Here is a 14,867-nt window from a genome sequence, read left to right on the forward strand (position 1 = left end):
CGCCCCCTACAATATTTTAATTAATTAGCCCCGCCCACTACATTGACTGACATGGTTATGATTCGGGAAACTTGTAGACGCTCCCAGTACCTTCAAAAAAGTCTCTTGGACATATGGGCTAAATCAAACAGGGAGTCGGCCATTTTGAAAAAGGTGCCATTTTTGGGGTCATTTCTGTCATTTTCTTTGCCATGCATTTTGAGGAACTTCTCCGAAGAATTTTGTCCAACTTTAACCCAAATGAGTCAGGATGCTCAAGAGGCATGTGTGATTATAAGTTGTGCTATTTCTTTTAATAGGGGATATCGTTTAGGAGAGGCGGGGCAGCAAAGCAGATGTGATGCAACAAAAAGAAAAACTGACATAAATCCCCCAAAAAACAACCAACCTGCACCAAATTTGCTACAGATGATGCCAGTCATATCCTTCACATTTGTGCATGTCAATAATTAGATGATAAGTTAGCCCTTGGTGACAGGAAGTGACCCTTCATAAAACCTAAATGGTCTGAAGTACAGTCTGGCTGCACTTTAGGTTGAGAGAGGCATGGGAAGGATGTTGCCAGGGGAGGCGGTGGCATGATGCCGAGCGGCGCCATGGTGCGAGGGCCTATATAACCGCCTGCGGTTTTAATTATTATTATTATTTTTATTCGGACACTTCGCGTGCTTTTTTGGAGGCCTGAACGTGCTCGAAAACTCACCAAATTTTGCGTACCCCCCCAAGGGAATACGAAAAATTTGATATTTTGAGGTGCTCCAGAATGTTTGGGCGAAACTGAACGAGAGCGCCACCTATTTTAGGTGCCCCGCCACTGCATGTCGTTAATCTTTATGAAAATTCATACACATGATCTACATGCAAGGGTGAACAAAAAATCCTCTTAATGTCATGGTGAAAATGTTGACAGGAAGGCGGCCATTTTAGGTCAAAGTCAATATTTTGGCGTTTTAGCACCTCGCATTTTAACGAACTCGTCCTAGGGCTTTTATCCCACTGAGCCACAAATTGCTCAGGATGTTCAGGAGGCATGTGTGATTAAATGTTGTGTTATTTCTTCTAATAGGAGACTTAGTTTACGAGGGGCAGGGCCTCAAAGTTTGATGTCTCGCCAGGAAAAATTAAACGGATATAACTCCCACATAAAGCAACATTTCTGCACCAAATTTGCTAGATATGATGGCAGTCCCCTTCTACAGAGTTCTATATGTCAATATTTTGATTATGAAATAGCCACGCCCCCTGGAGGTCAAAAGTGTTGTTTTTTGCTCACACACCCATAACTCTGGCTTGGTAGGCACCACATGGCCCAAATTCACTCAGGCATCACAAAACATGTTGGTGAAGAGATCTGGTAAAGGACGTTGCTCTACGCTGCACGGCGTGCCCGTGACGCCATGGCGAAATTCCATGCGGCGGCGTGACATCATAAATCACTATAAAATTGTCAATTTTGATCTGATCACCCTAAAACTTATAGGGATTAATAAGGGATCAGTCCTGAACAGATTGATGTGACCATTGCTGGTGTAGACTTAAGCCCCGCCCACTTACAACAGGAAGTGGTTTTTTCCACGTTTGAGGGTCATGCTTCTAAGCAAATGGTCCAAAACACTTGAGCCTCCTCCAAAACATGCTAAACCCTTTCATGATGCCACAATAAAAACCTCAAGTTGCTACGCTAAACGGGACATGGCGAATGGCGGTCCAACGCCATGAAACAGGAAGTACCTGTGACCAAGCCATGGAACCTTGGACCGCCACCATACTTGCCATGAATGATGACAGCAAGGCCCTGAACTAAGCCCCATTTAAACATTATGGAATAAATGGAGCATGTCTCCATAGCGCCCCCTACAAAATTTCAATCAATCAGCCCCGCCCAGTACATGGACCGACATGAATAAAATTCAGCACAGTTGGAGAACCTGCCAGTACCTTCAAAAAAGTCTCTTGGACATATGGGCTAAATTCAACAGGAAGTCGGCCATTTTGAAAAAGGTGCCATTTTTGGGGTCATTTCTTTGCCATGCATTTTAAACAACTCCTCCTAGGGATATTGTCCAACTGACACCCAACTTGCACAGGATGCTCAGGAGGCATGTGTGATTTAAAGTTGTGTTATTTCTTCTAATAGAAGATTTAGTTTAGGAGGGGCGGGCCCTCAAAGTTTGATGTCTCATTAAGAAAGACTTATTGCTAAATCTCCCACATAAAACAACATATCAGCACAGGAATCGCCACATTTGATGCCAGTCCCATGATGAACAAAATATACAATGCAATAATGGGACTATGAATTAGCCCCACCCCTTGGCAACAACAAGTGTCTGATATCATGAACCAGGAAGTACCTGTAACAAAGCCATGAAACCTTTGATCTTCACCATACTTGCCATGAGTCATGAAAGTTATGCCCTTAATAGAGTAAAATTAAAATATAGTGGAGAAGATAGTAAATGGCTCCATAGCGCCCCCTACAAAATTTCAATCAATCAGCCCCGCCCACTACATTGACTGACATGGATATGATTCGGGACACTTGTAGACCCTCCCAGTACCTTCAAAAACGTCTCTTGGACATATGGCCTAAATCCAACAGGAAGTCGGCCATTTTGAAAAAGGTGCCATTTTTGGGGTCATTTCTGTCATTTTCTTTGCCATGCATTTTGAGGAACTTCTCCTAAGAATTTTGTCCAACTTTAACCCAAATGAGTCAGGATGCTCAAGAGGCATGTGTGATTAAAAGTTGTGCTATTTTCTTTAATAGGGGATATCATTTAGGAGAGGCGGGGCAGCAAAGCAGATGTGATGCAATGAAAAGGAAAACTGACATAACTCCCACAAAAAACAACCGACCTGCACCAAATTTGCTACAGATGATGCCAGTCATATCCTTCACATTTGTGCATGTCAATAATTAGATGATAAGTTAGCCCCGCCCCTTGGTGACAGGAAATAACCCTTCATAAGGCCTAAATGGCCTGAAGTACAGTCTGGCTGCACTTTAGGTTGAGAGAGGCATGGGAAGGATGTTGGCAGGGGAGGCGGTGGCATTATGCCGAGCGGCGCCATGGTGCGAGGGCCTATATCACCGCTTGCGGTTTTAATTAGGCCCGAGCACCTTGGCAGTGCGAAGGCCTATTGTAATTGCAGCGTTTATTATTATTATTATTTTTATTCGGACACTTCGCGTGCTTTTTTGGAGGCCTGAACGTGCTCGAAAACTCACCAAATTTTGCGTACCCCCCCAAGGGAATACGAAAAATTTGATATTTTGAGGTGCTCCAGAATGTTTGGGCGAAACTGAATGAGAGCGCCACCTATTTTAGGTGCCCCGCCACTGCATGTCGTTAATCTTTATGAAAATTCATACACATGATCTACATGCTAGGGCGAACAAAAAATCCTCTTAATGTCATGGTGAAATGTCAACAGGAAGGCGGCCATTTTAGGTCAAAGTCAATATTTTGGCGTTTTAGCACCTCGCATTTTAACGAACTCGTCCTAGGGCTTTTATCCCACTGAGCCACAAATTGCTCAGGATGTTCAGGAGGCATGTGTGATTAAATGTTGTGTTATTTCTTCTAATAGGAGACTTAGTTTACGAGGGGCGGGGCCTCAAAGTTTGATGTCTCGCCATGAAAAATTAAACGGATATAACTCCCACATAAAGCAACATTTCTGCACCACATTTGCTAGATATGATGGCAGTCCCCTCCTACAGAGTTCTATATGTCAATATTTTGATTATGAAATAGCCACGCCCCCTGGAGGTCTAAAGTGTTGTTTTTTGCTCACACACCCAGAACTCTGGCTTGGTGGACACCACATGGCCCAAATTCACTCAGGCATCACAAAACATGTCGGTGAAGAGATCTGGTAAAGGACGTTGCTCTATGCTGCACGGCGTGCCCGTGACGCCATGGCGAAGTTCCATGCGGCGGCATGACATCATAAATCACTATAAAATTGTCAATTTTGATCTGATCACCCTAAAACTTATAGGGATTAATAAGGGATCAGTCCTGAACAGATTAATGTGACCATTGCTGGTGTAGACCTCAGCCCCGCCCACTTACAACAGGAAATGGTTTTTTGCACGTTTGAGGATCATGCTTCTAAGCAAATGATCCCAAACACTTGAGACTCCTCCAAAACATGTCAAACCCTTTCATGATGCCACAATAAAAACCTCAAGTCGCTACGCTAAACAGGACATGGCGAATGGCGGTCCAACGCCATGAAACAGGAAGTACCTGTGACCAAGCCATGGAACCTTGGACCGCCATCAAACTTGCCATGACTGATGACAGTAAGGCCCTGAACTAAGCCCCATTGAAACATAATGGAATACATGGAGAATGTCTCCATAGCGCCCCCTACAAAATTTCAATCAATCAGCCCCGCCCACTACATTGATCGACATGAATAAAATTCAGCACAGTTGGAGAACCTTCCAGTACCTTCAAAAAAGTCTCTTGGACATATGGGCCAAAACCAACAGGAAGTCGGCCATTTTGAAGAAGGTGCCATTTTTGGGGTCATTTCTTTGCCATGCATTTTAAACAACTCCTCCTAGGGATATTGTCCAACTGACACCCAACTTGCACAGGATGCTCAGGAGGCATGTGTGATTTAAAGTTGTGTTATTTCTTCTAATAGAAGATTTAGTTTAGGAGGGGCGGGCCCTCAAAGTTTTATGTCTTATTAACAAAGACTTATTGCTAAAACTCCCACATAAAACAACATATCAGCACAGGAATCGACACATTTGATGCCAGTCCCATGATGAACAAAATATACAATGCAATAATATGACTATGAACGAGCCCCACCCCATGGCAACAACAAGTGTCTGATATCATGAACTAGGAAGTAACTGTAACAAAGCCATGAAACCTTTGATCTTCACCATACTTGCCATGAGTCATGACAGTTATGTCCTTAATAGAGTAAAATTAAAATATAGTGGAGAAGATAGTAAATGGCTCCATAGCGCCCCCTACAATATTTTAATTAATCAGCCCCGCCCACTACATCGACTGACATGGATATGATTCGGGACACTTGTAGACCCTCCCAGCACCTTCAAAAAAGTCTCTTGGACATATGGCCTAAATCAAACAGGAAGTCGGCCATTTTGAAAAAGGTGCCATTTTTGGGGTCATTTCTTTGCCATGCATTTTAAACAACTCCTCCTAGGGATATTGTCCAACTGACACCCAACTTGCACAGGATGCTCAGGAGGCATGTGTGATTTAAAGTTGTGTTATTTCTTCTAATAGAAGATTTAGTTTAGGAGGGGCGGGCCCTCAAAGTTTTATGTCTTATTAACAAAGACTTATTGCTAAAACTCCCACATAAAACAACATATCAGCACAGGAATCGACCCATTTGATGCCAGTCCTATGATGAACAAAATCTACAATGCAATAATATGACTCTGAACTAGCCCCACCCCTTGGCAACAACAAGTGTCTGATATCATGAACCAGGAAGTACCTGTGACAAAGCCGTGAAATTGTTGATCTTTCACCATACTTGCCATGAGTCATGACAGTTATGTCCTTAATAGAGTAAAATTACAATATAGTGGAGAAGATCGTAAATGGCTCCATAGCGCCCCCTACAATATTTCAATCAATCAGCCCCGCCCACTACACTGACTGACATGGATATGATTCGGCACAGTTTTAGAACCTTCCAGTACCTTCAAAAAAGTCTCTTGGACATATGGGCTAAATCAAACAGGAAGTCAGCCATTTTGAAAAAGGTGACATATTTGGGGTCATTTCTGTCATTTTCTTTGCCATGCATTTTGAGCAACTCCTCCCAAGAATTTTATCCAACTTTAACCCAAATGAGTCAGGATGCTCAAGAGGCATGTGTGATTAAAAGTTGTGCTATTTCTTTTAATAGAGGATATCGTTTAGGAGAGGCGGGGCAGCAAAGCAGCTGTGATGCAATGAAAAGGAAAACTGACATAACTCCCACAAAAAACAACCAACCTGCACCAAATTTGCTACAGATGATGCCAGTCATATCCTTCACATTTGTGCATGTCAATAATTAGATGATAAGTTAGCCCCGCCCCTTGGTGACAGGAAGTGACCGTTCATAAGGCCTAAATGGCCTGAAGTGCAGTCTGGCTGCACTTTAGGTTGAGAGAGGCATGGGAAGGATGTTGCCAGGGGAGGCGGTGGCATTATGCCGAGCGGCGCCATGGTGCGAGGGCCTATATCACCGCTTGCGGTTTTAATTAGGCCCGAGCACCTTGGCGGTGCGAAGGCCTATTGTAATTGCAGTGTTTATTATTATTATTATTATTATTATTATTTTTATTCGGACACTTCGCGTGCTTTTTTGGAGGCCTGAACGTGCTCGAAAACTCACCAAATTTTGCGTACCCCCCCAAGGGAATACGAAAAATTTGATATTTTGAGGTGCTCCAGAATGTTTGGCCGAAACTGAATGAGAGCGCCACCTATTTTAGGTGCCCCGCCACTGCATGTCATTAATCTTTATGAACATTCATACACATGACCTACATGACAGGGCGAACAAAAAATCCTCTTAATGTCATGGTGAAATGTCGACAGGAAGGCGGCCATTTTAGGTCAAAGTCAATATTTTGGCGTTTTAGCACCTCGCATTTTAACGAACTCGTCCTAGAGCTTTTATCCCACTGAGCCACAAATTGCTCAGGATGTTCAGGAGGCATCTGTGATTAAATGTTGTGTTATTTCTTCTAATAGGAGACTTAGTTTACGAGGGGCGGGGCCTCAAAGTTTGATGTCTCGCCATGAAAAATTAAACGGATATAACTCCCACATAAAGCAACATTTCTGCACCAAATTTGCTAGATATGATGGCAGTGCCCTCCTACAGAGTTCTATATGTCAATATTTTGATTATGAAATAGCCACGCCCCCTGGAGGTCAAAAGTGTTGTTTTTTGCTCACACACCCATAACTCTGGCTTGGTGGACACCACATGGCCCAAATTCACTCAGGCATCAGAGAACATGTTGGTGAAGAGATCTGATAAAGGACGTTGCTCTACGCTGCACGGCGTGCCCGTGACGCCATGGCGAAGTTCCATGCGGCGGCGTGACATCATAAATCACTATAAAATTGTCAATTTTGATCTGAGCACCCTAAAACTTATAGGGATTAATAAGGGATCAGTCCTGAACAGATTAATGTGACCATTGCTGGTCTAGACCTAAGCCCCGCCCACTTACAACAGGAAGTGGTTTTTTCCACGTTTGAGGGTCATGCTTCTAAGCAAATGGTCCCAAACACTTGAGCCTCCTCCAAAACATGTCAAACCCTTTCATGATGCCACAATAAAAACCTCAAGTCGCTACGCTAAACAGGACATGGCGAATGGCGGCCCAACGCCATGAAACAGGAAGTACCTGTGACCAAGCCATGGAACCTTGGACCGCCACCATACTTGCCATGACTGATGACAGTAAGGCCCTGAACTAAGCCCCATTGAAACATTATGGAATAAATGGAGCATGTCTCCATAGCGCCCCCTACAAAATTTCAATCAATCAGCCCCGCCCACTACATGGACCGACATGGATAAAATTCAGCACAGTTGGAGAACCTTCCAGTACCTTCAAAAAAGTCTCTTGGACATATGGGCTAAATCCAACAGGAAGTCGGCCATTTTGAAAAAGGTGCCATTTTTGGGGTCATTTCTTTGCCATGCATTTTAAACAACTCCTCCTAGGGATATTGTCCAACTGACACCCAACTTGCACAGGATGCTCAGGGGGCATGTGTGATTTAAAGTTGTGCTATTTCTTCTAATAGAAGATTTAGTTTAGGAGGGGCGGGCCCTCAAAGTTTTATGTCTCATTAACAAAGACTTATTGCTAAAACTCCCACATAAAACAACATATCAGCACAGGAATCGACACATTTGATGCCAGTCCCATGATGAACAAAATCTAAAATGCAATGATATGACTATGAACTAGCCCCACCCCTTGGCAACAACAAGTGTCTGATATCATGAACCAGGAAGTACCTGTAACAAAGCCATGAAATTGTTGATCTTCACCATACTTGCCATGAGTCATGACAGTTATGTACTTAATAGAGTAAAATTACAATATAGTGGAAAAGATAGTAAATGGCTCCATAGCGCCCCCTACAATATTTCAATCAATCAGCCCCGCCCACTGCATTGACTGACATGGATATGATTCAGCACAGTTGTAGACCCTCCCAGTACCTTCAAAAAAGTCTCTTGGACATATGGGCTAAATAAAACAGGAAGTCGGCCATTTTGAATAAGGTGCCATTTTCGGGGTCATTTCTGTCATTTGCTTTGCCATGCATTTTGATGAAGTCCTGCTAAGAATTTTATCTAACTTTAATCCAAATGAGTCAGGATGCTCAAGAGACATGTGTGATTAAAAGTTGTGCTATTTCTTTTAATAGGGGATATCATTTAGGAGAGGCGGGGCAGCAAAGCAGATGTGATGCAGTGAAAAGGAAAACTGACATAACTCCCACAAAAAACAACCAACCTGCACCAAATTTGCTACAGATGATGCCAGTCATATCCTTCACATTTGTGCATGTCAATAATTAGATGATAAGTTAGCCCCGCCCCTTGGTGACAGGAAGTGACCCTTCATAAGGCCTTAATGGCCTGAAGTGCAGTCTGGCTGCACTTTAGGTTGAGAGAGGCATGGGAAGGATGTTGGCAGGGGAGGCGGTGGCATTATGCCGAGCGGCGCCATGGTGCGAGGGCCTATATCACCGCTTGCGGTTTTAATTATTATTATTATTATTATTCTCCTAATAAATGAATTGCTTTTTTGGAAGCCTGAACATGCTCAAAAACTCACCAAATTTTGCGTACCCCCCCAAGGGAATGTGAAAAATTTGATATTTTGAGGTGCTCCAGAATGTTTGGGTGAAACTGAATGAGAGCGCCACCTATTTTAGGTGCCCCGCCAGTGCATGTCGTTAATCTTTATGAAAATTCATACACATGATCTACATGCTAGGGCGAACAAAAAATCCTCTTAATGTCATGGTGAAATGTCGACAGGAAGGCGGCCATTTTAGGTCAAAGTCAATATTTTGGCGTTTTAGCACCTCGCATTTTAACGAACTCGTCCTAGAGCTTTTATCCCACTGAGCCACAAATTGCTCAGGATGTTCAGGAGGCATGTGTGATTAAATGTTGTGTTATTTCTTCTAATAGGAGACTTAGTTTACGAGGGGCGGGGCCTCAAAGTTTGATGTCTCGCCAGGAAAAATTAAACGGATATAACTCCCACATAAAGCAACATTTCTGCACCAAATTTGCTAGATATGATGGCAGTCCCCTCCTACAGAGTTCTATATGTCAATATTTTGATTATGAAATAGCCACGCCCCCTGGAGGTCAAAAGTGTTGTTTTTTGCTCACACACCCATAACTCTGGCTTGGTAGACACCACATGGCCCAAATTCACTCAGGCATCACAAAACATGTTGGTGAAGAGATCTGATAAAGGACGTTGCTCTGCGCTGCACGGCGTGCCCGTGACGCCATGGCGAAGTTCCATGCGGCGGCGTGACATCATAAATCACTATAAAATTCTCAATTTTGATCTGATCACCCTAAAACTTATAGGGATTAATAAGGGATCAGTCCTGAACAGATTAATGTGACCATTGCTGGTGTAGACCTAAGCCCCGCCCACTTACAACAGGAAGTGGTTTTTTCCACGTTTGAGGGTCATGCTTCTAAGCAAATGGTCCAAAACACTTGAGACTCCTCCAAAACATGTCAAACCCTTTCATGATGCCACAATAAAAACCTCAAGTTGCTACGCTAAACGGGACATGGCGAATGGCGGTCCAACGCCATGAAACAGGAAGTACCTGTGACCAAGCCATGGAACCTTGGACCGCCACCAAACTTGCCATGACTGATGACAGTAAGGCCCTGAACTAAGCCCCATTGAAACATTATGGAATAAATGAAGCATGTCTCCATAGCGCCCCCTACAAAATTTCAATCAATCAGCCCCGCCCACTACATTGATCGACATGGATAAAATTCAGCACAGTTGGAGAACCTGCCAGTACCTTCAAAAAAGTCTCTTGGACATATGGGCTAAATTCAACAGGAAGTCGGGCATTTTGAAAAAGGTGCCATTTTTGGGGTCATTTCTTTGCCATGCATTTTAAACAACTCCTCCTAGGGACATTGTCCAACTGACACCCAACTTGCACAGGATGCTCAGGAGGCATGTGTGATTTAAAGTTGTGTTATTTCTTCTAATAGAAGATTTAGTTTAGGAGGGGCGGGCCCTCAAAGTTTGATGTCTCATTAACAAAGACTTATTGCTGAAACTCCCACATAAAACAACATATCAGCACAGGAATCGACACATTTGATGCCAGTCCCATGATGAACAAAATCTACAATGCAATAATATGTCGATGAATTAGCCCCACCCCTTGGCAACAAGAAGTGTCTGATATCATGAACCAGGAAGTACCTGTAACAAAGCCATGAAATTGTTGATCTTCACCATACTTGCCATGATTCATGACAGTTATGTCCGTAATAGAATAAAATTACAACATAGTGGACAAGATAGTAAATGGCTCCATAGCGCCCCCTACAATATTTCAATCAATCAGCCCCGCCCACTACATTGACTGACATGGATATGATTCGGGACACTTGTAGACCCTCCCAGTACCTTCAAAAACGTCTCTTGGACATATGGCCTAAATCCAACAGGAAGTCGGCCATTTTGAAAAGGGTGCCATTTTTGGGGCCATTTCTGTCATTTTCTTTGCCATGCATTTTGAGGAACTTCTCCTAAGAATTTTATCCAACTTTAACCCAAATGAGTCAGGATGCTCAAGAGGCATGTGTGATTAAAAGTTGTGCTATTTTCTTTAATAGGGGATATCATTTAGGAGAGGCAGGGCAGCAAAGCAGATGTGATGCAACGACAAGGAAAACTGACATAACTCCCACAAAAAACAACCAACCTGCACCAAATTTGCTACAGATGATGCCAGTCATATCCTTCACATTTGTGCATGGCAATAAATAGATTATAAGTTAGCCCCGCCCCTTGGTGACAGGAAGTGACCCTTCATAAGGCCTAAATGGCCTGAAGTGCAGTCTGGCTGCACTTTAGGTTGAGAGAGGCATGGGAAGGATGTTGCCAGGGGAGGCGGTGGCAATATGCCGAGCGGCGCCATGGTGCGAGGGCCTATATCACCGCTTGCGGTTTTAATTATTATTATTATTTTTATTCGGACACTTCGCGTGCTTTTTTGGAGGCCTGAACGTGCTCGAAAACTCACCAAATTTTGCGTACCCCCCCCAAGGGAATACGAAAAATTTGATATTTTGAGGTGCTCCAGAATGTTTGGGCGAAACTGAATGAGAGCGCCACCTATTTTAGGTGCCCCGCCACTGCATGTTGTTAATCTTTATGAAAATTCATACACATGATCTACATGCTAGGGCGAACAAAAAATCCTCTTAATGTCATGGTGAAATGTCGACAGGAAGGCGGCCATTTTAGGTCAAAGTCAATATTTTGGCGTTTTAGCACCTCGCATTTTAACGAACTCGTCCTAGGGCTTTTATCCCACTGAGCCACAAATTGCTCAGGATGTTCAGGAGGCATGTGTGATTAAATGTTGTGTTATTTCTTCTAATAGGAGACTTAGTTTACGAGGGGCGGGGCCTCAAAGTTTGATGTCTCGCCATGAAAAATTAAACGGATATAACTCCCACATAAAGCAACATTTCTGCACCAAATTTGCTAGATATGATGGCAGTCCCCTCCTACAGAGTTCTATATGTCAATATTTTGATTATGAAATAGCCACGCCCCCTGGAGGTCTAAAGTGTTGTTTTTTGCTCACACACCCAGAACTCTGGCTTGGTGGACACCACATGGCCCAAATTCACTCAGGCATCACAAAACATGTCGGTGAAGAGATCTGGTAAAGGACGTTGCTCTACGCTGCACGGCGTGCCCGTGACGCCATGGCGAAGTTCCATGCGGCGGCGTGACATCATAAATCACTATAAAATTGTCCATTTTGATCTGATCACCCTAAAACTTATAGGGATTAATAAGGGATCAGTCCTGAACAGATTAATGTGACCATTGCTGGTGTAGACCTAAGCTCCGCCCACTTACAACAGGAAGTGGTTTTTTCCACGTTTGAGGATCATGCTTCTAAGCAAATGATCCCAAACACTTGAGACTCCTCCAAAACATGTCAAACCCTTTCATGATGCCACAATAAAAACCTCAAGTCGCTACGCTAAACGGGACATGGCGAATGGCGGTCCAACGCCATGAAACAGGAAGTACCTGTGACCAAGCCATGGAACCTTGGACTGCCATCAAACTTGCCATGACTGATGACAGTAAGGCCCTGAACTAAGCCCCATTGAAACATTATGGAATAAATGGAGCATGTCTCCATAGCGCCCCCTACAAAATTTCAATCAATCAGCCCCGCCCACTACATGGACCGACATGGATAAAATTCAGCACAGTTGGAGAACCTGCCAGTACCTTCAAAAAAGTCTCTTGGACATATGGGCTAAATTCAACAGGAAGTCGGCCATTTTGAAAAAGGTGTCATTTTTGGGGTCATTTCTTTGCCATGCATTTTAAACAACTCCTCCTAGGGATATTGTCCAACTGACACCCAACTTGCACAGGATGCTCAGGAGGCATGTGTGATTTAAAGTTGTGTTATTTCTTCTAATAGAAGATTTAGTTTAGGAGGGGCGGGCCCTCAAAGTTTTATGTCTTATTAACAAAGACTTATTGCTAAAACTCCCACATAAAACAACATATCAGCACAGGAATCGACCCATTTGATGCCAGTCCTATGATGAACAAAATCTACAATGCAATAATATGACTATGAATTAGCCCCACCCCTTGGCAACAACAAGTGTCTGATATCATGAACCAGGAAGTACCTGTGACAAAGCCGTGAAATTGTTGATCTTCACCATACTTGCCATGAGTCATGACAGTTATGTCCTTAATAGAGTAAAATTACAATATAGTGGAGAAGATCGTAAATGGCTCCATAGCGCCCCCTACAATATTTCAATCAATCAGCCCCGCCCACTACACTGACTGACATGGATATGATTCGGCACAGTTGGAGAACCTTCCAGTACCTTCAAAAAAGTCTCTTGGACATATGGGCTAAATAAAACAGGAAGTCAGCCATTTTGAAAAAGGTGACATATTTGGGGTAATTTCTGTCATTTTCTTTGCCATGCATTTTGAGCAACTCCTCCCATGAATTTTATCCAACTTTAACCCAAATGAGTCAGGATGCTCAAGAGGCATGTGTGATTAAAAGTTGTGCTATTTCTTTTAATAGAGGATATCGTTTAGGAGAGGCGGGGCAGCAAAGCAGCTGTGATGCAATGAAAAGGAAAACTGACATAACTCCCACAAAAAACAACCAACCTGCACCAAATTTGCTACAGATGATGCCAGTCATATCCTTCACATTTCTGTATGTCAATAATTAGATTATAAATTGGCCCCGCCCCTTGGTGACAGGAAGTGACCGTTCATAAGGCCTAAATGGCCTGAAGTGCAGTCTGGCTGCACTTTAGGTTGAGAGAGGCATGGGAAGGATGTTGGCAGGGGAGGTGGTGGCATTATGCCGAGCAGCGCCATGGTGCGAGGGCCTATATCACCGCTTGCGGTTTTAATTAGGCCCGAGCACCTTGGCAGTGCGAAGGCCTATTGTAATTGCAGCGTTTATTATTATTATTATTTTTATTCGGACACTTCGCGTGCTTTTTTGGAGGCCTGAACGTGCTCGAAAACTCACCAAATTTTGCGTACCCCCCGAAGGGAATACGAAAAATTTGATATTTTGAGGTGCTCCAGAATGTTTGGGCGAAACTGAATGAGAGTGCCACCTATTTTAGGTGCCCCGCCACTGCATGTCGTTAATCTTTATGAAAATTCATACACATGATCTACATGCTAGGGCGAACAAAAAATCCTCTTAATGTCATGGTGAAATGTCGACAGGAAGGCGGCCATTTTAGGTCAAAGTCAATATTTTGGCGTTTTAGCACCTCGCATTTTAACGAACTCGTCCTAGGGCTTTTATCCCACTGAGCCACAAATTGCTGAGGATGTTCAGGAGGCATGTGTGATTAAATGTTGTGTTATTTCTTCTAATAGGAGACTTAGTTTACGAGGGGCGGGGCCTCAAAGTTTGATGTCTCGCCATGAAAAATTAAACGGATATAACTCCCACATAAAGCAACATTTCTGCACCACATTTGCTAGATATGATGGCAGTCCCCTCCTACAGAGTTCTATATGTCAATATTTTGATTATGAAATAGCCACGCCCCCTGGAGGTCAAAAGTGTTGTTTTTTGCTCACACACCCAGAACTCTGGCTTGGTGGACACCACATGGCCCAAATTCACTCAGGCATCACAAAACATGTCGGTGAAGAGATCTGGTAAAGGACGTTGCTCTACGCTGCACGGCGTGCCCGTGACGCCATGGCGAAGTTCCATGCGGCGGCATGACATCATAAATCACTATAAAATTGTCAATTTTGATCTGATCACCCTAAAACTTATAGGGATTAATAAGGGATCAGTCCTGAACAGATTAATGTGACCATTGCTGGTGTAGACCTAAGCCCCGCCCACTTACAACAGGAAGTGGTTTTTTCCACGTTTGAGGATCATGCTTCTAAGCAAATGATCCCAAACACTTGAGACTCCTCCAAAACATGTCAAACCCTTTCATGATGCCACAATAAAAACCTCAAGTCGCTACGCTAAACGGGA

This window comes from Telmatherina bonti, assembly GCF_933228915.1.
Source record: "Telmatherina bonti genome assembly, chromosome: 6".
Taxonomy (NCBI): domain Eukaryota; kingdom Metazoa; phylum Chordata; class Actinopteri; order Atheriniformes; family Telmatherinidae; genus Telmatherina; species Telmatherina bonti.